Genomic DNA, 27,588 nt, shown 5'->3' on the forward strand with positions numbered 1-27,588 from the left:
TTATACTTTAAATGCGGTTTTTTCCAGCAGCAGAATTTACGGGTTATTAACATTCATTCAGCATACTGTTTCTAAATTCAAGTGCCCAGTGAAAATACAGCACAGCTCAATGGAGAGGTTATGAAACACATAGAAATTCCTAGGTTCCAGTCCCGGCATCTTCAGTTACAAGATTTCAGGTGGTAGATATTGAGAAAGACTTCTTGGAGGACTTTTTCAGCTCAGTGCATACAACACTGAATTAGCTGAACAAATGGTTTGACAGGACATAAAGCAGCATCAAATATGCAGTAGTTCATATGACAAGAAGTTTAATAAGCATGGATGAACAGCATCCCTGGAGAAAGAAAAGCATTGGGAAGTTCTGAATGGCTGGTCCCAGATGTTATCTATAGGAAAGAATTCAACACTATTGCTACTCAGACTGTTCCTTTAGTGCATCAATGCCATGTATCAATGATATCACTCTGGCATTGGTCCGTCGTTGCTCTCCCTTCATAAGGCGCATATCTCTTCGCATCATCCGTAATTCTCTCATGATACCATCCTCTGCCAAGAATATGGAGCTCAGTAAGTTATGCTTCTTTTATCAGTCAGTTTATATCATCAATTAGCCAACCACAGTGAAGAAAGAAGCCCCACCATCTCTTTGCTACATCTTTTATGCTGTTGCACAGGATGAGGAATAAATACTGGGACTACCAAATGCCTGTTGGCACGTATGTAACCATATTATATATTTCAAGTGATCTCCAAAGTATCCTCAATGTTGTGGAGCCTGGGGACACTTTTGGAACTTTGAGAGCTTCCACCACAACAAATTGGGTGCCATGGAGCTGGGGCCAGTTATCAAACGTTAAAAGGTTCCAAGCCAAATTTCCTCCCATGATGAAGAAAGCTAGTTCTGTCGGTATTCCTTGCAGACATGAAGGTAATGCCTCCTGAGCTGTTTCAAAGTGCCTCTGGCACCAATTATGTTGCAGAAAGAATCATTGACTCTTTGCTTTGAATCATAGAATCATGGAAGGGACATCCTGGGTCATCTAGTCCAACCCCCTGCACTATGCAGGATATATAAAATTTGTTAAACATTTATCAGGTGATATGACTATATATGGTCATATCAACCCCCTCCCAAAATAGCTAATGACAGGTCTGGAGGGGGTGGGAAGGGGAGGGGTCCTGGGTGGGTATGTACACAGCTATGATTCCCAAACATATTTTGCACGATCGTGCTACTTCTGGGGTTTCTTGAAGCCTGAAGAATGTTTCAGGGGTTTCTCAAAGGTAAAAAAAAAATTGAGAGAAGCTGTTCTAGCCCTTTTCATGAAATGCATATCCACATTAGATAGGAAAGCATCAGAATGGGAGGTCATGGGTAGAGGAAAGGATACTGTACTTTGTTGAAACTATACTTACGATGCTCAATGATCTGTCCAAGGAGACCGACTATATGCTGACAGATTGCAAGTGGTGAATCTTGAATGGGTGGGGAAATGAGTATTGCTGGTTCCCCTCTTGCTCTCTCACCCATAGAATTGTGGCTTTGGGGAACTTGGGGTAGTGATGGAGAATTCATGGATGGGTGAATGTTGGCTGATGCTTCACTAACAGAGGGTTGAGCAGACTGGTTAATCTGGGTTGTTGCTGAGGGCTCATTTTGGCTAACCTGAGTTTGTTCAGCAAACCTCCTAGGTCTGTGACGCTCCTCCATTTGTTGACTGAGGATCCGTCATCTGTGTATCATCCTCTGTAGCCCTTCAAGGAAGCAAATGTGTTAAAAGAAGCGGAAGTCTTGTGGCAAGCAAAGCAACTGCCTTAGCTTTCACTCGACATTAATGGATTTGTTTTGTAGAACTGTATCAAGTGATGCTCTCTGTGCACTCTTGTAGGACATTTATGGGCTGTTTTTCACTTGCTTATAAAAGGATACAGGAGGCTTTGGGCCATCTGTGGTAGACTGGAGAATGTTGCACAATTCTTTGACCATTTGCATATAGTATATATATGTACATATGTATATATGGACTCCGGGGAATGGTAGAGGACAGGAAGGCCTGAAGGATCATTGTCCATGGGGTCGTGATGGGTTGGACACAACTTCGCAACTAACAACAACAACAAATATATATGTACAGATCAGTTTCTACAAGACTTTCTGCTCTCAGTATATTTTCAGTCAGTAGATTGACAGAGAACATGCCACCAAAGAAGACAGCTAGATGTGGCAACTGCCTGATAGCATTTTAAAAAAATCATTTATACTTTGGGTTTTCTTTGCAATGCTAACAGCTTTCTTGGGTTGGCAAATGCAATCCTCTGTTCCTGCCCTGCCACACTCTCTCTCCTCTCTGGCTGAACATTGGCAGGGAGGAGCCCTTGGGCAAATCTCTGAGAATTTCATTCCATTGGGACTGAGACAGAGAAACTGTGGGTAGAAATGCATTTCTCATTGAAACAAATGGAAATTAAAACAAATTAAATCAAATAGCTTTAATCAGCAAAACATTTTTCAGAAGGAAAAAAAACTGAAAATGAAAATATTATTTGTCCACATGCTTAACACAAGAGCATAACAAAAGCCCTGTGGGATCAGACCAGTGGTCTGTCTTGTTCAGCATTTTGTTTCATTCGGTGGCCAACCAGTTCTTCTGGGGGGTGCAAACAACAGGACATATAGGTCAAGGCTTTTCCCCTGAAGTTGCCTCCTGGAACTGGTATTCAGAGGTTTCCTTTAGTCACCATGGCTAGAAGCCACTGACAGACTTATTTCCCACAAATCTGTCTAATCTTTTACAGCTTTCCATGCCTGTGACCATTACTACAATGCCTGTCAGTGAATTCCACAATGGCTCTCCCATATGAAATGTATTCTAAAGAGGAATGGGGATAATGATACACATAGATTTCACATTTGACATGCCGCTTCTCTATGGTAAAAAAGGTAAAGGTAAAGGTATCCCCTGTACAAGCACCGAGTCATGTCTGACCCTTGGGGTGACGCCCTCCAGCGTTTTCATGGCAGACTCAATACGGGGTGGTTTGCCAGTGCCTTCCCCAGTCATCACCGTTTACCCCCCAGCAAGCTGGGTACTCATTTTACCGACCTCGGAAGGATGGAAGGCTGAGTCAACCTTGAGCCGGCTGCTGGGATTGAACTCCCAACCTCATGGGCAAAGCTTTCAGACGGCTGCCTTATCACTCTGCGCCACAAGAGGCTCTTTTTTTCTCTATGGAGCAAGTCCAAATAATAATTATAATTTCAATATCCTTGTAGGAACCAGCCCTAAAACCCTGGTATCCATAAAGATTCCTGTGCCATTTGGTAACATGATACCCAGCATTTAATGACAATCTCTGGATTTCTGTGTATAGGCTGGATATATGAATTACATAACTGTCTAGCTTACTTTGAATAATATTTGTAATGGTTCCATGTCTGATATGTTTATAGCTAAAACTGAGAACGGAGTAGTCTGAAATTTGATTTGTGCAGTTTTTAAGAGAAACAGAATTAGCTTAGATTTCACTCCTATTTATTATTATTTATTGTATGGCATATGTGTAACATAGCCAGGAGAGCTAAGGATTATCTGGCAGCCAGACAAGAGATGTTTTGAAGTGGTTTGCCATTGCTTGCTTCTGTGCTATGTTTTTTGGAGGTCTCCCATCCACATACTAGCCAGTGTCAACTCTGCTTAGCTTCCAAGATCAGATGGGATTTGCCTGAGCTATTCAGGTCAGGTTATTTCAGTCCCGATAAAGTACAGAGCTCAACCCATATATGACCAAGCGTCATTTTACTCAGTTTGAAACTCAGCCATTTTAGCAAAATTATTCTGTCTGACCTGATTTTCCAGTCATCATACTATACCTTTAGGAGAAATATACAAATGTAAATATCTTTGAGATTTTAAAAGAATCTAGATCCAATAGGCTGAAATTTAAAACTTCATTCTGCAAAATGATGTCCCTCTCCTACCTCACATGATTGTTGTCAGGGTAATAACACAGAAATGGATGTGAAGAATTTTGAACATTTTGAAGCAGAGTATGAATGCTAAGCCATTATAGCAATCACAGTGAAAAAAATATATGTCAATGGTGCCATCCTAATTCAGAGTTATACTCTACTAAGACCATCAATTTCAATGGACACAGAAGGGTGTGCATCTGTTTAGCTTTGCTTTACAAGCCTTCCCTCCATACAGAGCTGACCAAGTTATTACCTTTCTGGTATGACATTTATATTCTTAGATGACTCTCTCCTCCCATATTCACCCATGCAGTGACAACATCAATCTGTTGTGTGAGACATGCCCATATAGTGGGCTATTTAGTCAGAAGCTGGTCCTTTGTGACATCAGCAGCACCTTCACCTGCCACTTTCCCTGGCCTTCTATGTGATTTGCATATCTGGGGGTCTTGGGGCTGAAACACAGCATACTTTGTGTTTTGTATGCATGGTCACTCTATGTAGGTATTTTATATTTATATTTATATTTATATTTATATTTATATTTATATTTATATTTATATTTATATTTATATTTATATTTATATTTATATTTATATTTATATTTATATTTATATTTATATACGCACATATATACCTTGGGGTTTTTTTGTAATGGGGACCCAAAACAGTGTCATTGTCCCTTTCTCCATTTTTTCCTCTCAGCAACAGGCTGAGAGGGAATTACTAGCCCAAGGTCATCCAACAAACTTTTCTGGCAGAGGGTGTATTCCCGCCTGTATCTCTAGGGTTGCTGGTTGACTTCTGGCAATTGGTATGGGGCTCAGGGTGGCCAGGACATGTTAAACAGCATGACATCACTTCCAGTGTGAACCTGGAGTAGATGCACTCCCAGTATAATGATAATACTTCTGGGTTCACACCAGAAGTTAAAAAAAATCCTAACTGGAAATAGTTAGGACTTAAAAGGTTGAATGTCTGTGCAACAAGTTATAAAAATATGTGAACTTTTATTATGTGCAATTTTAAAAAATCTTTAAGGTTAAAAACAAACACAAACCTCATAGGCCATTATTGAAAAGTTATCATGAGCACTGTACATGTTCATTGTTCATTGGATCCCCCTTCGCCCGCTGCCCTATCTGCCAGGCCCTGCCCTTTTTCCAGATCCTGGTCTGATATACTAACCACTATATCATAATGACTCTCGATAACCTGATTAACTAGTATTTGTTTTTCATTTTGATGTGGCCATTCAAGATAAAAATACACATTTATGCTTTGGGTAAAAGAGAGTAGGAGATTGAAGATGCATCCGAAGGGTTTTGGAGTAGAGCAATACATTAATACACCTCCCTAATACTTCTTGTTTTCCAAATTACCTTTCCCTCTCACAGTAAATTCAGTATCGCATTTTGCAACACATTTAGCACAATGAAAAATGTATAATGCCATTCTATTAGCCTTCTGGTGTCTGCTATACAGACTGTTAATTTTAAATTGAAATAGCAAGGCTTATATAATTGGCTAAAAAGCCATAACTTTAATATCTTATATGTCACAATATCAACTTTTAGCCAGTTTAATAAAAATGGTCTTCTGTAGTGAACATCGGAGTTCCATGGATGTGAATACCACCCAGACTACATAAGTGAGCAGGATTCCCACACAAAGGCAAAGGAAACTGTTGCTTTTTATACCCAGAATTTTACAGCTTGAACAGTTTTAATATTTGTCGTTAGGTACATTGCTAAGGCCATGATCCTGTTCATTAATTCAGTAGTGGGGAATTTTGCAAGTCCTGCTAATGAGCCACTTCAGCATATCACAATGTTGTTTTCAAAAGGTGACCACAGGCCGGGTCCATTGAGAATGCAATACAGTTGGGTAAATCCTATCACTGAGGCTGCTCTGCTGTAGACATAACAATTCAGGGCCAATTTACACAGCTAATAAACGGATCATGTCCATTCGCTACAGAGAACAAATACAAATATTATGCAGAGAGACCAAATGTACAAATGGTAATCTATGGCTGTCATACATGAGCTGCCGTTTCAAATGTCCAGTCAATCCACGCAGGGGTGGGGAAGGGTTACCTGGATTGGAAACCCCACCACCACCACTAACAACAACACCAAATAGTCGTAAATTAGTCTTCATGCTATCCCTGAAGAAAGCAAGTAAATGCACCAGGAAAAGTTTCTGTAAATAATTCCCCAGAATTTGTTGATCCATTGCTTGGCAGGGGACACTACATTAAAAAAAAATACTTTTACTTATATATTCCTACTGTTATGATGGTCAGTTCTTAGTCTGACGAAGAGTGTTTGCACTCGAAAGCTCACGCCTTGAATAAATCTTTGTTGGTCTTAAAGGTGCTATTGGACTCTGATTTTATTGCGCTACTTCAGACCAACACGGCTACTCATTTGAATACATCAAAAATTGTTTGTAGAAACCATGCGACCATCCTAGCAGTTTCCTTTCCGCTGCTATGGATAAAAGTTGAAATTCCAGTAATTATAGAAAATGCTTATAAAGGACCTTGAAATGCTTTGGATCCCAAAAGGGCTGACTTAACTGGGCTTTGACTGCATATTTCCCTTTCAATATTAGTAAATGATATTCACTTTATTAATGGAAAAGCCATTTTATAATCTTTATACTGGGGGGGGGTGATAAAGAGAGGGTTCTGCATTTTTCTAATGTCTGTTGACTGTGAACACTACAGGTTGATCATGTGGGAAGCAAGTAAGCTTGCAAGCAGGAACTATCTAACATCAAAACAGCATCCTAAAAAGCTTCTTTGCAAATTTCTAGGCAGGTCGGAATTGTTTATTTTTCCACTTGCCAAATTCAAGTGCTGTACTTTTATTTACATATTTAAAACATTTCTATGCTGCCTTTCTACCCAAATAGGGTCTTCAATGTAGCAAAAATCAAAACATTAAGCCATTTCAATATTATGGCATTTGAAATATAAATATAGTATTTGAAATTATATATACATACACATACACACACACACACACACATACATATGGTAATGGTATCCCCCGTACAAGTACCGAGTCATGTCTGACCCTTTGGGTGATGCCCTCAGTACAGGGTGGTTTGCCATTCCCTTCCCCAGTCATTGCTGTTTTACCCCCCAGCAAGCTGGGTCTTCATTCAAATACTTTGGCCACCTCATGAGACAGAAGGACTCCCTGGAGAAGAGCCTAATGCTAGGAGCGACTGAGGGCAAAAGAAGAAGGGGACAACAGAGAATGAGGTGGCTGGATGGAGTCACTGAAGCAGTTGGCATGAACTTAAATGGACTCTGGGGAATGGTAGAGGACAGGAAGGCCTGGAGGATCATTGTCCATAGGGTTGAGATGGGTCAGACATGACTTTGCACCTAACAACCACAACAACAAATATATATAGTAATTAAACAATGCTGTAAAATATATAAACAATGACAGGTAATACAACCAGAGCGGAGGGCTAGTGATAGTTAATATATAGATAGGTATGACTTCAGATATCTTCCTTGTGGGGTTTTAGATACAATCTAGAGTGGCAGGCCACTAACATCCAATAAAGAAATACCTTGTCTGTATTCCAGTTATGTTTAATAGGCTGGCACCCATTGTTTGTTTCCAACTTATGCTAGCCCACCAGTCACCATCTAAAGTTCAATAGTTCCCATACTATGGTACTGGCTCCCTAAGCGGTGAGAGGGATACTACCTCAAGAAGCTTTTAGTAAATCCTGTAAGACCATCTTATTCAGTAGGAGTTGGATCCTTTTATTCTCTTCAGCTAAGTCATGCTAAAAAGAAGAAAGACTTTCTCCAATGGTCAATAACTTTTTTGGACAGAAAAAGGCTTCTTCTGATGGAGATCGGTTCTCTTTATTGAAGTCTTTATCTGCAGGAGTATGGTCGAAGAGTCCACCTTGGGGGAAAGGAGTCATAGGATTTAACCTATGACTCCTTTCCACAGGTATATATTTTGAGAAAGAGGTTATTTGGGTATGGTTTTACAGTAAATAACATTGTTCAGCATTATCTAACAAGCAATGCAAGAAGATGGCTATCTCTTTATTTGACACGAGAGAAAAGTATGGCATGTGTTGTATAGTAATCATTCTTACAAGAAAAGAAACAAGCAGGACGTGAAGGTGACAGGGCTGTGTTGTCTGTCATCCAGAAACCAATATTCTGAGGTGTACTACCTCTGAACCTGAAGTTCGTGGTGCGTAGCAGCTATTGACTTAATATAACAATCGCATTCACAAAGTTGAGTTTGTAACATTACATTTATAAATCTGTTTTAAAAGTCTAGTGACTGAATTATCCTCCCTCATGTGATGTAGAAAATAATCTATTCAAATTGTTTCATAACTAGTGCAGATGATGTCCAGGATGCATCTTAAACCATTTGCACTCAGTATAGTAATCCCATAGATTTCAAATAATGTTATACAGAGCAAAGAATAAAGAAATGATAGCAATGGGCTACAATCACAAAGAGCCAGGCATGTATAACTCCACTTGTTTCAGTATGTTTTAGCACCACTTAGATTTTGCTTAATTGTGGGCCTCTAAGATAGATGCACACAAAAAGACCCAGGATGAATACTAAAAGTGCTGAAAGCGAAACCAAGTCACGTCCAAAAGTTAACACACATGAGAAAATGCTGGCTTCAGGTTTTTAGTGTCAGTAAAACTCTCATTGCCCATAATTCATGGACATCTGCCAAGGCAAAAAGAAAAAGAAAAAAGGGCTCTTTGGATTCCATCCAGAAACAGTCTGGCATTGATTTTAATGGGGTGTAAGTGTGTTTAACTTTAACTTGGATAGCACTCGGTGCCCTGATGAAAAATTTCTTGAGTGTGTGATGCCTGTGAGCTGTTGTGTGTGAGAGACAATCTGGGCATGTTCACTCAGCCAGTAGAATAGATGCTTAGTGATGTCGGCTTTGACAGCACAGTTCACAGGTTCAAGGATGGAGGAGAAAGAATCTGGATTCAGCTTCTCTACTTCTGCCCTATCGCTTGATTAACATTGTTAAATTGGTAGCGCTGACTGTCTGTCTAGCATCCATCATGCACTCTGGCCCAGAAATAGAAATTGCTAGTGCCATATTTGGGAAAAGGAACCAGTCTTAGAAAGCACTGGTGGAATAGCACTGTTGGTCTGTGCATGGTTCCTAATTCAGGGAATCTGCAAACAAGTCTACTTCTGTATGCACATTGCAGAGCGGAGTTGACAGTATATATGAAAATGTCAAATGAGGAGCTCCCAGCTGATTATCATGTAATTGTCATGCATTACTAAACAAGGGGGGAAATGCAAATACAAGTCAACATGAAATCAAACAATGATGAGAGCCACTGTAGCAGAGATTTACAAGATGCTTGATGAAAAGCAAGAAAAGGATAGTGAAAAATCTATAGCAAACTCTTTGCTATTAATCTCAATACTCAGGTGCACAATTCTATCTATAAGAACACCCTGTTCCAGGTATTAAGTGGAATTATCAAGTCCTTGACTAGAATTAATGGACAATGTGGGATGTAGCCTGGGGGGAAAAAGAGATTATCATAGCCCCTTATTAGTTGTCTCATTGTTATGACCTTGATCAAATAGAGATTTGATTATGTCACTCATAAAAGGTCTGTCACCACTTAAAGGAGAAAAATAAAATTTCATATTGCTGATGTGAATCAATTACTCTTTCAGCAGAAATGAAACCAGGACTTAGAGAAAAATAGCTATGTGGCATAAATGTTTCCCCATAATTATGTAAATGGCTACCCAGAAGAACCTCAGTTATTCAAATCTTGGTTCAGCTACATAAATCAAATGCAGAATGTATCCTTACTCATTCATTTAAATGTATTGGCTGTGGCCTATAATACAATCCAGTAAATACAATAAGTGAATGACTGTAAAATCAACCAATTACAAAGAAGGCAATAAATGGCTATAAAAAAGTGATGACAGATTCAACATTATGTAAGACATAATGCACAAGAAGTAAAAATTAAAGAACTAAATAAATCATTCATGCATACTAACCCCGTTATCTGGGGGAAGAACCCCATCGTGTATTCTGACTAAAATTTCTAAATTATATTAGAAAACAAATGCACCTATAATTGCATCACTTCCTAGAAACCCCCAAATCACTCCACAATTCTCAGTCTGTTTCTCAGAGTGGTGTTATTGATGTATTACTTCTAGTAGTTAGCCTTTCCTCTTTATTCTTTTCCCTCTGAGGAGAAATAGTAAGGGAGGACACATTGGTCTCTGGAGGGGTAATTAGGAGAGATATTACTTTGGTTGTTCTTTTGGGCTCTATGCAGTTTAACATTTGGCTCATTTTTGATCCACTGCCTTTCCTTTCCTTTCTAATAAGTTTGTTTCTTGTTTTGCATTATGGGACCCCCCAGTTTACTGGCTTTTCTGGTTGCTTGGATAGGTAGGCTCTCTGTCCTCTGCAACATGATTGGTGGGGGATACCTCAGTAAACAGACTCTCTGGAAGACTCTCTGAGTAACTTTTACTCAGTTACTAAGTTTTGTTTTGTTTTTAAATGTACTCTAAAAAATCGCTGGCTGTTACATCAGTGGGTTCAGAGACCAGGGTGTAAACTGCATGGAGCTTTTATTGCAATCCCAGGTCGATTCAGTCCCTGCTGTCTACACAGAATGCGATTTCTGTTTTGATTTTAGGCAATTTAAATTTTCCTTCTGCAACAAGAAGGATTGATCTGGAGTGACCCTACCTTTACTGTGCGATATCTTTGTTGTTGTTGTTATGTGCGAAGTTGTGTCCGACCCATCGCGACCCCATGGACAATGATCCTCCAGGCCATCCTGTCCTCTACCATTCCCCGGAGTCCATTTAAGTTTGCACCTACTGCTTCAGTGACTCCATCCAGCCACCTCATTCTCTGTCATTCTTCTTTTGCCCTCGATCGCTCCCAGCATTAGGATCTTCTCCAGGGAGTCCTTCCTTCTCATGAGGTGGCCAAAGTATCTGAGTTTCATCTTCAGGATCTGGCCTTCTAAAGAGCAGTCAGGGTTGATCTCCTCTAGGACTGACCGGTTTGTTCGCCTTGCAGTCCATAGCCCTTGCCATGGAAGGTCGGCCACTGCCCCTGCGGCTCGGCGGCGACATGGAGACGGACCCAGCTGTGTTCACGTCACCTCCCCACCGCCACAAAAGACAACCTGCAGCCGAGGCCAAGCCTCCGGCCATGCTGCAAACACCGACCCAGCCACTGCTCCCTTCCCCCACACTTCCGCCCACGCCGCCAGCTGCCACACCGCCGCCAATGCCTCTGGCCTACCTACCTATGGAGACTGCTCCTCGCTGCAGCCACCACCACCCGACAGGCGCCTGCCACACGCTGCCGCCCCAGCGACCAGCCAGGAAACCCTCAAGCCACGTCCAGCCCACCGGACCCTGCACCGATGCCTCCCGGAACACGCTGCGCTGGCAGTGACAGCGACACAGGTCCTGGCCCCAGGGACACTACCTACTCTGCTGTCTGACGCTGCTGAGCGTCCTGCCCGCCATCTCCAGCCTCCCATTCCAAGGTTTGTGCCGCGCCTGGTCCACACATGGAGGGCCCACACGACATCGACCCAGCTACACAGGCTGCGCCATCCCCGCCCTCCAATGCCCCACCTTGTTGCCGCCACATCCCGCACCTACCCCGCAAAACTCCGACCCCTAGTGCCCGCTCTCTTTAAAACACAGCGGGCTTAGTTTCTAGTAGAATCATAAAGTTGGAAGAGATCTCCAGGGTTATTTAGTCCAAGCCCCTGCAGAGTGGATGAAATTCACAACTACTCTAGATCCTCCCCTAAAATCTTCAGGTATTTCTTACTCAGAGTCAACATGGTGCAGTAATTAAGTAGACTCTAATATGGAGAACTTGGTTTGATTCCCAACTTTTCCACATGGAGACTATTAGGTGATCTTGGGCCAATCAGTTCTCTCTGAACTCTCTCAGCCCCACCTACTTCACAAGGTGTCTGGTATGAGGAGAAGATAAGAATCTGATTGTAAGCCGCTTTGAAACTCCTTAAGACAGAGGAAAGTTGGTTATAAGAACCAACTCTTCTTCCTCTTCTAACCTGGATCTGTGAACTCTACTTCTATCCCAAAACTGAAGAGAGAATTTAACAAAAATGTTAAAAAGTTTGTGAACAATTGTTTCATTCTCACAATAATCCCCTGCAAGAAGATGTTTTAAAACAAATAACAAATGTGCTGTCGCATGAAAACAGTAATACAGGACGGAAGTAAAAATGATAAGCAGCAGGAATCGGAAGTAAATACTGTGACAGATATTTAGATCATTAGTCACTGGTATCTAATGGCCCATAACAGAGGAAAGGATTTCATTAGTATTGCATTGTTGAATGAGCACAGCAGGAAGAAGACACAGAATATTCTTTAAATGGCAGTGCTGTCATAATTAACAGACAGTGATAAATGATGATGCTAACTGGAGAGCTTGCAAGAAAGAGCTTCTTTCTTGTTCACTCTGAGGTAGCACTAAAGTCTGTGTATACACATAAATACACACAACAACAACAACAAAACCCACACAAGAGAAAAGCATATAAAACAGGTAACACCAGATCCTTCTTCATGAATATAGTTATGCTTTGATTCGAATGTAGGAATTGTAACGCAGCCAATCAGGATCCATTCGACTTATCTGTTATAGCCAATGAGAAACAAGAATTAAGATCCAATCACAAGGCTCTGTTAAAAGCCAGTCAGGTTGTTTTGCAGGAAGCCTCAAGAATATTTAATGTTCGTTGGATTTGAGTGCTTACGGTTTGGTATTTTGGCTGATGTTGGTAATAAAGAGCTGAATTCCTAAAGATACTGTATCAGTGTTTACTAAACCCACAGATCTAATACTGGTGACAAGGATGGGATTGCTGTGCCAGGTGGCCTGCCCTGGCTAGTGACGGGTTCTGCTGCACATGGAGAACCACTTTGAGCAATGGTGCCCTACTGCCTCCGGGGGCCACCTGCTTGTCTGGGGCACCCAAACAGAGAGACTGGGCCCAGACTCCACTGATTTCATTGTGGTGCCCTACTGCCTGCAGGGATCACCTAATATTCCAAAGGCTCAGGGCTGGATTTACCATTAGGCTAACGAGGCTGAAGCCTAGGGCCTCAAATTCTAGGGGGCCTCTAGCCAAGGTCAGAAGGGCACAGCTTAGCCTGGCCACACGTAAAATTGGGGGAGGCCAACAAAGCAGCCAAAAAGAGATTCTCTCCTGGAATCTCCAAGGGTAAAGTTTGCAAGATCGTTTCTCCAGAGTAGACCTTGATTGCACTAGGCAGAGGGGCAGGGCCTGACCTGGCCACACAGGAAATTGGGGGAGTTTGGAAGAGCAGCCAGCAAGGAGCCTCACCTCCTGAAATGCAAGAAACATGGTGAGACTGGGGGTCTTCTGCACTCGTTCAAAATAGCACAATGGTTGCAAATTGAAATCACTACTGATTTGCTGTTATGCACAACGTTGTTGACAATCTGCAACACTCCTGATACCGATCCGCAAAAAGCGCTTCGTTGTAGCGCTTTCAGGGAAATCCCAAAAAGTGGATTCACCCTCCGGAAAGCGCTACACTCTTGCAACCAATCTCCAACACTAGCGGGAAAGTTCTGTGTGTTACCATTGTTGTGGTATCTGCAAAGTCCCTCCCCCTGACTCTCTCCTCTGATCTTCCGGCGAAGCGATCACCATTTTTTTTTTCTCGGAGCGAGTGGAGATCAACGCACTGGCGAGCCTTCGTTTACCCAGCAAGGCTTCCCCAGCTGCAGTCCCTCCCCAGAGCTGTTTTAAGTCACCAAGCACCAAGCACCACACAGCCCCGTTTGTTGGTTTATTTTCTCTTTATTTTTCACTCTATTTTCGGCCGAAAATCGCGCCCGTGAGGGGGGGGGATTTTTTTTCACTTGGGGGAGCGTGGCAACGATGAAACGGCAGCTCAAACACCACCTGCTAGCTAGATGGGTCTCTCTGTTGCAACGAATCAACGCAGATTCGTTGCAACGTGTGTGTGTGTATTTTTTTAAACCTTCCTTAAAGGGAAAGGGGCTTTTGGGGAGCATGATAATGGCCGCCCATTGGCTGCTTGACGGCCAGGGGAGGGACAAAGCTCAGCAATATCGCTTCCTGGCTAGCGATTTTTGCCGAGACCGGAAACCTGTGGGAAACGATAGAAACGCAACTGGATTCCACTACAAAGCCAGGTATGCATAACGACGAATTCCACTATTTAAAATGGCGTTTTCTCCAAGTGAGACCCAAAGTTTTAACCACCAAACACTAGGAACCTAGCTGAGGGGTCTCCCTGTCCCTTGGGGATGGCTATTTAAGTCAGTGAGTGGTGGCAGCGACAAAGAAGGAGAGATAGGCCCCACCCAGGGAAGGGAGTAGAAGGCTGGAGCAGGGCCCACAGGCTAGTCATCAGCCAGGCAGGTGGCCGGTTCTGCCACAACACTCGACTCTTCCATCTTCCTTTAGTTGTGAGGATGTGGGGGGGGGGACCTCACAAATGGAATAGCCTAGGGCCTCTCTTTATCTAAATTCGTCCCTGCAAAGGAAGAGCTTTGTGAGCTTTTCATAAGAGTTACAGAAAATTACCCCTTCAGAAGTACTCAAATCCCAATTCACAGCATGTACTTTCAGGTTCATTTCATACATCAATGTAAAAACTCTTAAACTACTAAGGAATTAAAGATATTCTCTATTTATAAGAATAGTTTTTGCGGACTATTCTTTCCTCAGGATAGGCATTCTGAGGCTGTGCTGACTGGGGAGAAAAATTCCTTTTAGTGCTTTCTCTATGCAGCTTGGCTGTTATTAGTTCCAGGCGAAATATGTCATGTGCACAGTGCTTCCTTCTGGTCTCTTAGTTCTTCTCTCAAGTGTCAGAAGCTGACATCTACCTCCCTTTGACTTTCCCCTCACATTCTGTGCCCTTTGTTTCACTCAGCCAATTTTCCATAATCTCACCGGAGTGGGCATTCCATCTCTTTCATAAAGGTATAGCAAAATAAGATCAATATTTCCATAACAAGCAGTTATAAATGTCACCTCTGCTGAGAGGCGAGGCATAATGCACAACTAGCTAAAATACTTTCTGTCAGCCTCTTTGGCCAGCTGATACATGCTCGAAGGAGAGTGTTTCCTCTTGACAATTCTGTCAACGTATCCTGCCAACAATTTAGTCCAAGCCATCCTGTGCATAGCTTCAGAAGATTATACAATTCTATCTGTTTTCATAGATCTGTTTACCATTTTGGTAGTCAAAGATATACTGCCCTCTGTGAACATGATATCTTTTGAGATGATGGAGAAAGAATTCATTTTTTCCTTCTGACACTGAGACCAGTTCTCCAGCCCCCACTAATTTTGTAGTAACATCAAGAATCCATACAGCCATCTGCCATATTTAATCTGTTCTTTGTCTTAATTGAAGATGTGTATGTGATGCCCAGTCTCTGTGTTGCAAGGCTGATCTTGGGATAGGAGACCAGTTGGCTACTGGTGTTCCCAGTATGCCCTGTGAAGGGGATCTGTCTTTCCTAATGCCTAGACCCAAGAGCCTCTTGTGGCGCAGAGTGGTAAGGCAGCAGACATGCAGTCTGAAGCTCTGCCCATGAGGCTAAGAGTTCAATCCCAGCAGCCGGCTCAAGGTTGACTCAGCCTTCCATCCTTCCGAGGTCAGTAAAATGAGTACCCAGCTTGCTGGGGGGTAAATGGTAATGACTGGGGAAGGCACTGGCAAACCACCCCGTATTGAGTCTGCCATGAAAATGCTAGAGGGCGTCACCCCAAGGGTCAGACATGACCCGGTGCTTGCACAGGGGATACCTTTACCTTTTAGACCCAAGTGGATACCAGGAGTGATTTGATTGTAGAAGTATGAAGGTGTCATTCCAATCCAGCAGTGATGTCTGTTGCCATGGGTAATACCCAAGGAAACGATATGTGAGAGCCAAGTTTGCTTACAAGGAGATTTTTTAAGCTTCTATTAGTGGGGCCACGAGCATGCACACAGACAGTGTCGCTTACCGGAATCCGAGACCCCATGCACAACTAAAACTAGCTATCTTATACACTAAATGCTGGCTAGCAATCAAATAATCATATACTAAACCATGCCAAACTCTTGGATATGGCAGGCCATCTTGCACATGGAGTCCAATGGAAGGAACCCATGCCTTTGAAGACAAGGGCTGCTAATAACCATGAGAAAGAGAGTGATAGCCAAATGGCCAAAATATGGTTCTTTTTCCTCAGCCCAAATGAATCACACTGAGATAAATGCCTTTTTAATATTTTTACTGTTGAAGAAATATAGACACAGGGGAGTTCCCAAATCTGTGCAGAGAACAACAGGATTATATAGTGCTAAATACCCTTTCCTTGAAGGCAGGAAGAGATGATGCTTTGCAGGATGAGTCAATAGCCTGGGAGTCTCTACCTCCCCACCTCTCAGGAACAGCTTGGTATAGTGGTTAGGAGTGCAGACTTCTAACCTGGTGAGCCGGGTTCGATTCTGCGCTCCCCACATGCAACCAGCTGGGTGACCTTGGGCTCACCACGGCACTGATAAAACTGTTCTGACCGAGCAGTAATATCAGCGCTCTCTTAGCCTCACCCACCTCACAGGGTGTCTCTTGTGGGGAGAGGAAAGGGAAGGCGATTGTAAACTGCTTTGAGACTTTGGGTAGAGAAAAGCAGCATATAAGAACCAACTCTTCTTCTTCTTCTTCTTCTTCTTCTTCTTCTTCTTCTTCTTCTTCTTCTTCTTCTTCTTCTTCTTCTTATACCAGCCTTCCAGGGACTGCGGACAGGTCCAAAAAGCTGCTTCCATGCTTCTCCCCCCCCCCACCTCCAATTGTTTACATAAACAGTAGTGACACACACTTCTTCCATTTCTCTAGCCTTGAGAAGGACTATCTTAGTCATAAAATAAACCTTGGTTTCGTGAGAAAGCTTATCAAAAACTACATTCCAGAGAGGAACAGGCTGTTTTCTCTGCATAGTAAGAACCAAAGACGAACAAGGACAGGATGTAGAATTATAGCCAGACTATGATAACTATATTATCAATCAGAAGGTTGCAATCATTTTCTTTACCACCAGGCCATCAAGTGGCGGGAGGGGGGAGAGTTCCCTCACAAGTGGCCCATCACCATTCTCCCAATGGGCAGCTAAGCACCAGTATATAACAAAGAGAGAGTCACGACTTCATTTTTTTTAAAGGATGAGTCGTCCAAAACAAAGAAGAATCAAAAGATGCTTTCAGAACTGAATGAAAAGGAAAGTATTGTGTTATCAAGAGCAGGGTAAAATAGTTGAAGCTGTCCTAAACAGAAGTTTGTACTCTAGTTGTTACAATATAGCCAGCAATATGCCTGACAAATGGTGCATGAAATCCACATGGCAACTAGGGATGCCAGATTGGCCATTTGTTCTGCTTGCATCATCCCTGGGTGTAAAAGATCACGGAACCGAATGTCTGATGAGCTGTTCATCCTCAACCAAACAGCTCAGATGTGTTCAATTGTGGGGAAATGATGGCTGTGCAGGTGCAATGACAATTACAAGTTACTATTTTGCAGCTGCCACCCTCCTTGCCAACATGTCTGACAGCAGTTCTGCTGTTTACACATGGAAAAGTACTTGGGGGAAAGAAAGCAAAATTAAGCTTTGCATCTGATGGTGAGACTTTACTCCTTTCATGTCCCTGGGTATCTTATAGTAAACATAACTCCTGAGTGTTGCAATCAGTTATTGTTCTCCCAATCATTGCCACCATCTTTGCTGGCACAAGAAGCAAGCAAGGTCATCAGGTGTAGTCAACCTGTGGCCCTCCAGATGTTCATGGACTACAATTCCCATGAGCCCCTGACAGCAAATGCTGGCAGGGACTCATGGGAATTGTAGTCCATGGACATCTGGAGGACCACAGGTTGACTACCCCAATTTATATGATGCTTCCTGTTGTGCAAGAACAAAGAAGGGACAAACTATGAGTGACCTGGGCTTGAAAAGTGCATCACTTCAATGACCCAACTATTACTCTGGGGGAAGGCAGAGTTTACCAGCTGTGCCGCTGCAGAAAGGGTGCAACACAGATTAAATGAAATTTATCAAACTTGTCTGAGCCATGGACTATTAGCCCAAATGCTTTCTGCACTAACACTGCAAGTGTAGTACAAGAAGGATTGATTTTTATACCTCACATTTCTCTGCTCAAAGGAGTCTCAAAGCAGCTTACAATCACCTTCCCCTCCTCTCCCCACAACAGAGGTAGGTGGGGCTGAGAGAGCTCTGACAGAACTGCTCTGTGAGAACAGCTCTAGCAGGACCATGACTAGCCCAAGGCCCCCCAACTGGTTGCATGTGGAGGAATGGGGAATCAAACCCAGCTCTCCAGATTAGAGTCTGCTGCTCTTGATTACTACACCAAGCTGACCCTGAATATATTCAGGTTTGAGTACAGTAGTACTCTGCTCCTGCCCCTCTGCTGTTCCCAGTTTGGTGTAGTGGTTAGGAGTGCGGACTTCTAATCTGGCATGCCGGGTTCGATTCTGCGCTCCCCCACATGCAGCCAGCTGGGTGACCTTGGGCTCGCCACGGCACTGATAAAACTGTTCTGACTGAGCAGTGATATCAGGGCTCTCTCAGCCTCACCCACCTCACAGGGTGTCTGTTGTGGGGAGAGGAATGGGAAGGCGACTGTAAGCCGCTTTGAGCCTCCTTCGGGTAGGGAAAAGCGGCATATAAGAACCAACTCTTCTTCTTCTTCTTCTATCTTTTACAGCTGGGGGGGTAGTTTCAGCATGGGATCGAGCCTGTTTTGGGGGGAGTTTGATCAGGGGCATCGAACTCCCCATGGTCAGGGGCCTCCATAAGACGTGGCTGGCTGCAAACAGGGCTCAGCCAGGGGGGGGTAAGGCAAATGGGCTCTCAGGGCCAGGTGGCCTGGAGTGGGTCCATGCCTCTCTTTGACACCCAGGTGGGTACACCTCCCTTAGATGGGACCCAGCAGCAAGGGGGCCCATGTTCCTAGGGGTGGAACAGAGTGGTCAGGGTTCTGTGGTCAGGGTTCTGTGGTCAGGGTTCTTGTGGTCAGCTGATCCCATATGCTGATCCCATATGCAGGCTCCTTCTCCCATGCCGGGCCAACACTCTAATATGCCAATAAAGTTGTGCCCTTGTTTTAAGCCACCCAAAATGTGTTAATTGTACTTAGCCCAGCAACCTCTCCTGCAAGTCAATGTAGGATTTAATAAAAGCAGTGTGAGATTTTGTGAATGCATTGCATATATTTATTTATTTATATCCCCCTTTTCTTCTCAGTGGGGGCTCAAAATGGCTTAGAATGTAATTCTCCCCTTCTCTATTTTATCACAATAACAACCCTGTAAGGTAGATAAAGTTGGAGTGAATGTGTTTGGCCTAAGATTACGTAATGAGCTTTCATGGTAAAACTGGGGATTTGAAGCTAGGTTGTCCAGGACTTTAGCCTGGCTCTCCATCCCCTAAGCCATGCTGGCTCTCAATGCTAAAATATGGGCTAGCATCCGAGGATCTCTTTCAAATAAGTACATCTAGATCTGGGCACTGCCTGATGCTGCAGTCCTGTCCCTTTACACTGTGTTCACTATAAATCTATTTACTTCTAAATAAATATTTTTCTGATTGAGTTCCTCTCTGAACTGAGTTACGCTCCAAGTTAAAGACAGATAGATCTGTGTGAAACAACTTGAATTCATATAGGAAGCAATTTTGTTTCAATAGAACACAAATGAAAGATAAAACCCTGCAATTTAGATGGATACCAGGGTAAAAAAGAACTGTCTTTCTGTATCTTGAAAATAGCCAGAAGATATTGGTGAAAGTGACATATGGAAGATGAAACAAAAAGCTCTTTCTTTCTTCAAACTTAGGTTAGAAAAAATACTTTAGCCTATACTGTGCATACAATTTACTTTGTACCTCTAAATATGATACTAGATTAAAAAAAAAGAAAACAGTATCTTTTTTCCTATCAAAGCAGTTGAAAAAAGAAATCTGGAAGGAACTAAGGAATTGCCATGAATGCAATATTTATAGAAATTAGCAAGACACACCAAATTAGTTAGGAACCCCAAATTCATCCTGTGAGGATGCTATTACTTTAGGTGGGTGGCGATTAACATTCTAGAGATCAGAGGTATCAGTCTCATTTGTTACAAAGGCCAGATCTGATATGTTACTTTGCCCAGCTGGGCCTTGTGTACCATAAAATATTATGCAAGGTATTGGAGAGATAAACTTTATAAATGGTGCAGGCAAACCCAATTAATAATATTATTTTTTACTCAAAAGACAAACAAAAGCCACTGATTCCTGGGAGTAAAAGCAATATATTTACTAGGGAGTCCACAAAAGCCTCAATTTAATTATATGCAAGACTAGGTTTTTTCCTCCAAGGGATACCATGGAAGAGGGAAATCATATTTCCATTCCAATTAGTTAATTTTCATATATATAGCACTTTTAGAAGATGAGTGATCTCCTTGCAAGTAAATAAAGTAGTTTTTTCAGCACTGCCCCATCTGACCAGCCTAAGCAACGAAGCATGGCAACAACCCATCTCTCACTCTTCCCCATCCTACCTGTAGCTCAAGGAGGTACAACCATATTTCCCCTTCCGCCCCAACAACAACTTTGACCATTTCCACATTAGGAGACATACCTTATTTTAGCCTTACTTTGGACTTTGATTGGATGATGCCAGTTGGCACTCTGCTTTCTGCATTTGGCCTTTCTCCCCTCATTTCCCAGGCTACAATTCACCATGTTTTCTGCAGAAGGAGGCAGACGCCCATAATGCTTTGCTCCCTTCCCCATTCCAAAAGAATTATTTTCCCCCAAAATGGTGCCTGCTTGTACCTTTTAAAGAATTGTGCCCCTTTATTCTGGATTCTCTTGCCTCCTCCCTTACCCTGCAAGGTTTAATTTTTAAAAAAACTAACAAACAAGGTTATTGTGTTACAATATTTCAGCATTGTAACAAGCAAGGTTTTTCTTTCTTTCTTTTTTGTCCCTAGAGGATTGGAGAAGGCAGGAACGGACTTTCCCCAGCCACCCTTCCTCCATCCAAGCCTGCAGCCGGCTTCTGGATGGGGGAGGCGGCCCAGAGCCTTCCCCCATCCAAGACCGCAGGTGCCTCGTGCAGTGTTGGGGAAAGTTCTCCGATGCTGCATAGGATGGCTGTCAAATCAGAGATGAGAGGTGCCGAGGTCCCCTTGCTTCCCCTCTCTGATATGAGCCTGTGCTGCACAAGCTTATACCATAGAATTCTATACTCCAAAGCAGCTGTGCTATTTGGCAATCCATTGTGATTCCTGGGCACCTCCAGGCCCCTACTTGGAGACTGACGACCATACCTTTAAGCTTCCTGAAATAAAATATTTCTCAGCATATGCCTAAAAGGTAATCTAATTGGTTTGACTGGAGACAGTTTCATAAGGAGGGGTGCTACTACTCAGAAGGCTCTGCTTCATGATTATATCATACCTTTAAATCTAACTTCAGGGTTTAGGAGCATGGCCCTTTCTTACTTTGTCTGGACTGGTCTGTGGAGCATATGTGCATTAAATTATGACAGGAGGCATTGCTCTCTACTGCTACGACTACTCTCTAACTCAGACTGGACAAAAAGAGTTTAGCTAACTAACCCTTGTTCTGAATTCGCAGAGTAGCTTGTGTGTATAATATAATAAATATTATATATTATTAATTTTAATATAACAAAGGAGATCTGTTTATGACTGTTAAATTATGTGACAAAAAAGGCTCATATACACACATAAAAGATGCTAATCGTAATATTAATGCTAATACTATAGTGATTTATATTTATACCAGTTCCTCCAAGCTCAAAAAACAGACTATAAGTAAATGGTTTTGAGATTTTGGGTAGCGTTTCCCTATATTTGCTTTTTTGTCGCCCCACCCCCCACATAGATTAGATTCATTGCAGCAAGGCAACTACCACAGAAAAGCATTGATTGTAACCACCCCCCCCCCTTCAGATGTTTCATGCATTCTGCCTGGATCCCTGCTCAGACAGCACCCCTGGAGTTAGACAGCAAATGATGTCTCCAGCAATAGATAACCAGTAATTACTTTTCCTGAAACCACATTAATGTTCTAAATAATGCAGCAGTTTTTCTGTGTTAAAGTTTCATGAGCTTGATTGTAATTATTCTTCAGTATGTGACAGTTTGGGGTGCTTTAGTGTATTATCACTTAAAATGAGGCCTACAATAATTCTAAAAATAGCTTCAGCTGTGCCTAGGGCCTTTCTTTTTAAATTTGGCTCAGGAAGAGTAGAAATATGGATGATAAATCCATTTTAGATGCTATTTAAATGTTCCTAGCTATGCAAACAAGCACAGTTTAGTTAATTCTGACCGTTTCTGCATTGAGGACTTACCTAGCCATCATTTCACCATGACTCCTGTTTTTTGTTTTGTTTTGGGAATGCTCCCTGGATCATTTCAGTTCCTCACATTTGGGCTTTCCTACACTCGTTGTCCAGGCTACAATCTGCTATTTGATTTCTGCATTGGGGTGGGAAGCCATAATGCTCCCATTCTGGTTTTCACAGTTTCTGCCATTTTGAGAGTTTGGATATGCCCCTTCCCTTGTCACATCCTCCTGTCCCCTTCCCTTCTTTCCCCTCCCATGAGATAGGTTTCCTAGCAGTCAGCTCTTCCATATTCCCTGTGTTCTCCCCCCCTCCCAGCCTTCATTCCATGTTCCCTTGATCGGCTAAAGTAGTTTTTTTTTTTTTTTTTAAGAAAAAGGTTACCACATTACAACACTGGGACACTTTAAAAAGAAAGTGCTTTTAGTCACCTTGGAGAAGGCAGGCACAGAGTGCTTCCAACAGCCTTTCCCCCAAGACTGCAGGTGCCTCATGCCACTACGGGGAAGCTGCCCCAAGGCAGCACAGGGCTCTGACCACATCATGGAAGCAAGGCACCCAGACAGCCTCATGTTCCCGCCCTGATCTGAGCCCCCTGACACCTCGGGGCAGCTTCCCTGACACGGCAGAGTACTAAAACCGGCGTGGGAAAGCCAGGCATTCTGGATGCCTGGCTTTCCCACGCTGATCTCAGCCCCGTGCTGCCTCAGAGCAGCTGCCTCAGGTGTTTTCATTATATGTCTTCCAAACATTGCCCATGCAACTGCTTTTCCTTCCAGTTGTCAAAATGACTTTTTATTACAATCTCTTTGGTTTCTGTAACCTTAAATAATTCTGCCTTGTACACTTCAACTACGGTAGGAGCTTTCCTTTTTCCTTTTTTTTTTTTTTTGGTATAGTCGTTCAGTGTTTGATTTTCTTCAACTGCTTGCTTAACTTTCAGGAGACCTTCTTCCACCTAATCTTATTGGTAAAAGCAGATGATCAATATCATTTTGAGGATGTATTGAGTGATGAAATATCACGATCTTGAGAGTTCTGTGATCTGCTTCTAATTCTGCTTGTTTCCATCGATAATGCCAGCTGTGTATCTTAGAACTGGGACTGCCTACGTGTTAATTACCTTTACTGTATTACCTCCATTTAATGTTGTTCTCAGTATCTTTTTAACTCTTTGGTAGTACTCCTTGGTTATATTTGTAGTTTTCTTCAAAGTGTAGGGGTTTTTAAAAAAATAATTTTATTTATTTCATAGAAAAGGTGGGAGTGAAGAGTTTGATGGACAGTATACAGTGCAGGAAAGGAGAGGGAAATAGGTCAATTTTCAAATACAGTCTCATCTTAACATTATCTACTAGTTAGCTAATTACATTGATCCGGTGTTTTTGTGGATAATTATGTCTCTTGATAATCCAGAAAGCATTTCCAATGGTTTTGAAATTTTTCTGGAGGTTCTTTGCATACCATGCTAGTCAGTCTTGCCATTGATACAAAGTGTCCCATCTTGTCCAAACATACTTGAACATCTGGAACTGATGTTTGCTTCCACTTCACTGCTACTAGTAACCTAGCTGCAGCAGTTGCATAGAAGAAGAACTCTTTTAGTTGCTTTGGTAAGTTAGCTGGGAGGAAACACAACAACATATGTTTAGCATAACATAGGAAACATACACTTCATAATTTAGTGCATGAGCCCGTGCATTTTACACCAAAACTTTGGGATCTTTTCACACGTCCACCACATATGGTAGAAGGAACCTATTGCCTTTTTACATCTCCAGCACCTATTATCCCCATTAGGTGACATCTTACCTAGAACTTTGGGGGTAACATACCACCTGAAAAACATTTTGAACCATGCTTCTCTCAAGGATTGACATTTTGTCAGTTTGATGTTTTTTCTCCAAAGTTCCTCCCATTCCTCTAACATATTTTTTTGCCCAAAATTTTGCATCCACTTAATCATGCAATGTTTCATCTGTTCTCCCTCAGTTTCTAATTTTAACAGAAGTTTATAGATTTGGCCTAACAAGTTAGGTTTATTTGTTTTTACTAGCATTTCAAATTCAGTGCAGTTATTGGGTTGGCTTCTTGATCCTCTCACTTCTGATTTGAATCTTGAAATTAACTATCTATCTGTGAGCCAGTCAGGTTCTTTATGTTCTAGTTGCATCTGAGAATAGTATTTTATTGACCCTTGAGGTGATAGTAGGTCCAGATATCTTAATGGTCCCAATCTTTGTTGTTTATTCTGTTCAGTATATGCCTCTACCGGTGATTTCAGAAGAGAGGTTTGAGGGCTTATTCTCTTTTTGTACTTCTTCCAAACTTTCAATAGATCTGCTCTTATAAGATGTGTTTCATTCCTGGGTTTCAAATGTTCAGCTGGCCATAACAAATTATTCAAACCTTGCTTGAGATTAAGCTTCTCCAGCACCAGGTCTCTTTTTAGAGGGTTGATGATCCATTCTGCAATCCATGTCAGAGCCGCTGCATGTTGGTACAGTTTTAAATTGGGTACTCCTAGACCTCCTCTTGATTTATCGTCCTGTAGTACTCTGAAAGCAACTCTGGGCCTCTTATAATTCCAGATAAATGGATTTATTTCTTTCAGCCAGTTTTGAAGTGTTTTATCCTTAATGTCCATGGGTAAGGGTTGGAATAAAAAAATTAATTTTAGGTAACACAGTCATTTTTATTGCCAGTATTCTTGCTGACCAGGACAAGTTTTGTTTTGACCATCTCATCAGCTCTTCCTTTATATGTCCTCATGTCTTAGTATAGTTATTTTGAAATAGTTTCTTAAGATCTTTGTCCAGATGGATGCCTAGGTATTTGATTTTTTCTGGGTTAACATCACAGTCTGTGATTTCACGCATTTCAGTTGTTTTTTGCTCATCATCTGTAAATAAGAAAATCTTTGTTTTGGCTCTATTAATTTTGTAGTCAGAAACTTGACCAAACTCATCCAGCTGATTCATCACTCTTGGTACAGAGTCTCCAGGGTTATTTAATGTTAATAATACATTGTCTGCGTAGCTTCTGATCGTATATACCTGTTCATCAACTTTGATTCCTGGTATATTTTCATCTGCCCGTATTTTGTGAGCCAGTATTTCCAATACCATGTCAAACAGAAGTGGGGATAGCGGGCAGCCTTGCCTTGTTCCTTTTCCAACCATGATTTTTTTCTTCTTTACCATTCCGTTGATCAAGATTCTTGCTTCTTGTTTGAAGTATATTTTTTGCATCCATTTCATAAAATTGGTTCCGCATTCCATTTGTTCAAGTGCAGATAACAGGAAATTCCATCTAACATTGTCAAAGGCCTTTTTGGCATCTAGGAATAGAAGAGCTGCCTCTTCTTTATTTGATTTCACAGTTCTAGGGCATTCAAGGCAAAACGGATGTTATCTTTCATTTGTCTTCCTTGTATGAATCCTATTTGGTCCTCATGAATGACATCAACTGCACACTTCATGAGTTGTTTAGCTAATATTTTTGTAAATATTTTATAATCTACATTCAATAAAGAGATTGGCCTATAAGATTGTGGCAATTTTATGTCCGCTTCTTCTTTGGGGATTAATAAAATATATGCTTGTCGCCAGGATTCTGAATACATTCCAGCTTCCCCTTCAATGATTTCATTCATTTTATGTTGTAAAGGGAGGGTCACTTCATGTTTCAGTTGCTTGTAGAATTCTGCCGTTAATCTGTCTGGTCCTGGTGCTTTGCCCGATTTCAAAGATGATATGGCTTCTTCTATTTCTTGATTTGTGATTCTCTGATTTAACAGTTCCTGATGCTCTTATGTGAATTTTTCTATTGAAGCTTCCTGAAGATAAAGTGTAGTGTTGTTATTTGACATCTTGGTTTCTTCTTGTTCCATGATCTTTCCTCTGTTCAGTGCTAGTGTCACAAACCATGGATTCTGGTGCATGGAAGAGACCCTCTCTCAGAAGAAAGTCCAACACGACACCATGGAGTGTAAAGGAAAAATAGTCTTCATTGAGAGGATCTACAGAGCAGAGCAGAACACACAGAGGTAGGAACAAGAGTCTTTGACAAGAGACAAAGAACTATGATCTCCCCAGTCTTTTATAGGTCTGGGGGTTCAGGTGGGAACAGTGGTTCACACAGGGGATCTTTTAGGCATGAACTCTCGAGATATCTAGTCTCCTTCCCCGGATGATGGATAGTCCACAGCTGGCTGTTTTGTTGCCTCCCTGTGAACCAAGGACACTGCTAGATAAGACTGAGTTCCCAGTGTGGGGGGGAATGGGCATATACCTTAGCTTGTTGTAAATTACATATAAAAGGGAACCAATACTGCGAAGGTGGGGAGGGGGATTAAAGCAGGGGTTTGACTGACCTTACTAAGCCTTAAGCCAATCTTCCTGAGCCACCCAGGACAGCTAGTGTTGCTCATTTGTCAAGGCCAAATGCCATTGCTGTAGGTTTGCTGAATATTCAAATTGTATTTAGTAAAGAATCAATCTCTGGTGATGACTTTCCATACATTTTTAAGTGAACAATATATAGTGATGAGTGAGAAATCTTTGGGCCTGTCTTGAAAGCTGTGTAATATTCTAAGCCTGTGTTGTTGAGAATGACTGTGAACATTATTATGGTAATGAAAAAGACTGGTGAGTCTCCTTGGGAAATTCCTTGTTCGACATTAACTGTTCAAGTTTCTTTTTCATTTACTATCAACCTGGTGTGGCATGTAATGGCATTTTTGGTAAACATCATTATAGTTTTGTTGATGCCTGTGATTTCTAGTGTTTTTCAGGATCCATATATGATGGAGGGAATCAAATACCTTCTTGTAATCAATCCAAGCCACATTCAAGTTGCTTTTTATCCTTTGCCTTGCACAGTCAACATTTGCTGTCTTCACTGGTCTTCTGAATCTTGGTTTTCAGAGTTTGTGCAGCTAGAATGAGTTATTATTGTTGTTGTTGTAAGACAGGTATTAGAGATGCAGTACCTATGAAATGCTTTCCCATTTTTAGTTACTTATCTAGTTTCTAATGGCCATCATTTGTATATACTGTTATTATGAAGAATTCA

General features: G+C 41.9%; 1 long non-coding RNA gene across 1 annotated transcript; it reads right to left on the reverse strand.

Moving 5' to 3' along the window:
• Positions 1–294: 294 nt before the first annotated feature.
• LOC143828810 (uncharacterized) lies at positions 295–4,354 on the reverse strand. Its single transcript, XR_013227894.1, has 3 exons — positions 4,230–4,354; positions 1,420–1,758; positions 295–549 (listed from the first exon to the last, which is right to left on the reverse strand). It is a non-coding gene; the product is annotated as an uncharacterized LOC143828810 (long non-coding RNA).
• Positions 4,355–27,588: the final 23,234 nt, after the last annotated feature.

This window comes from Paroedura picta, chromosome 2 (genome assembly GCF_049243985.1).
Source record: "Paroedura picta isolate Pp20150507F chromosome 2, Ppicta_v3.0, whole genome shotgun sequence".
Lineage (NCBI taxonomy): Eukaryota > Metazoa > Chordata > Lepidosauria > Squamata > Gekkonidae > Paroedura > Paroedura picta.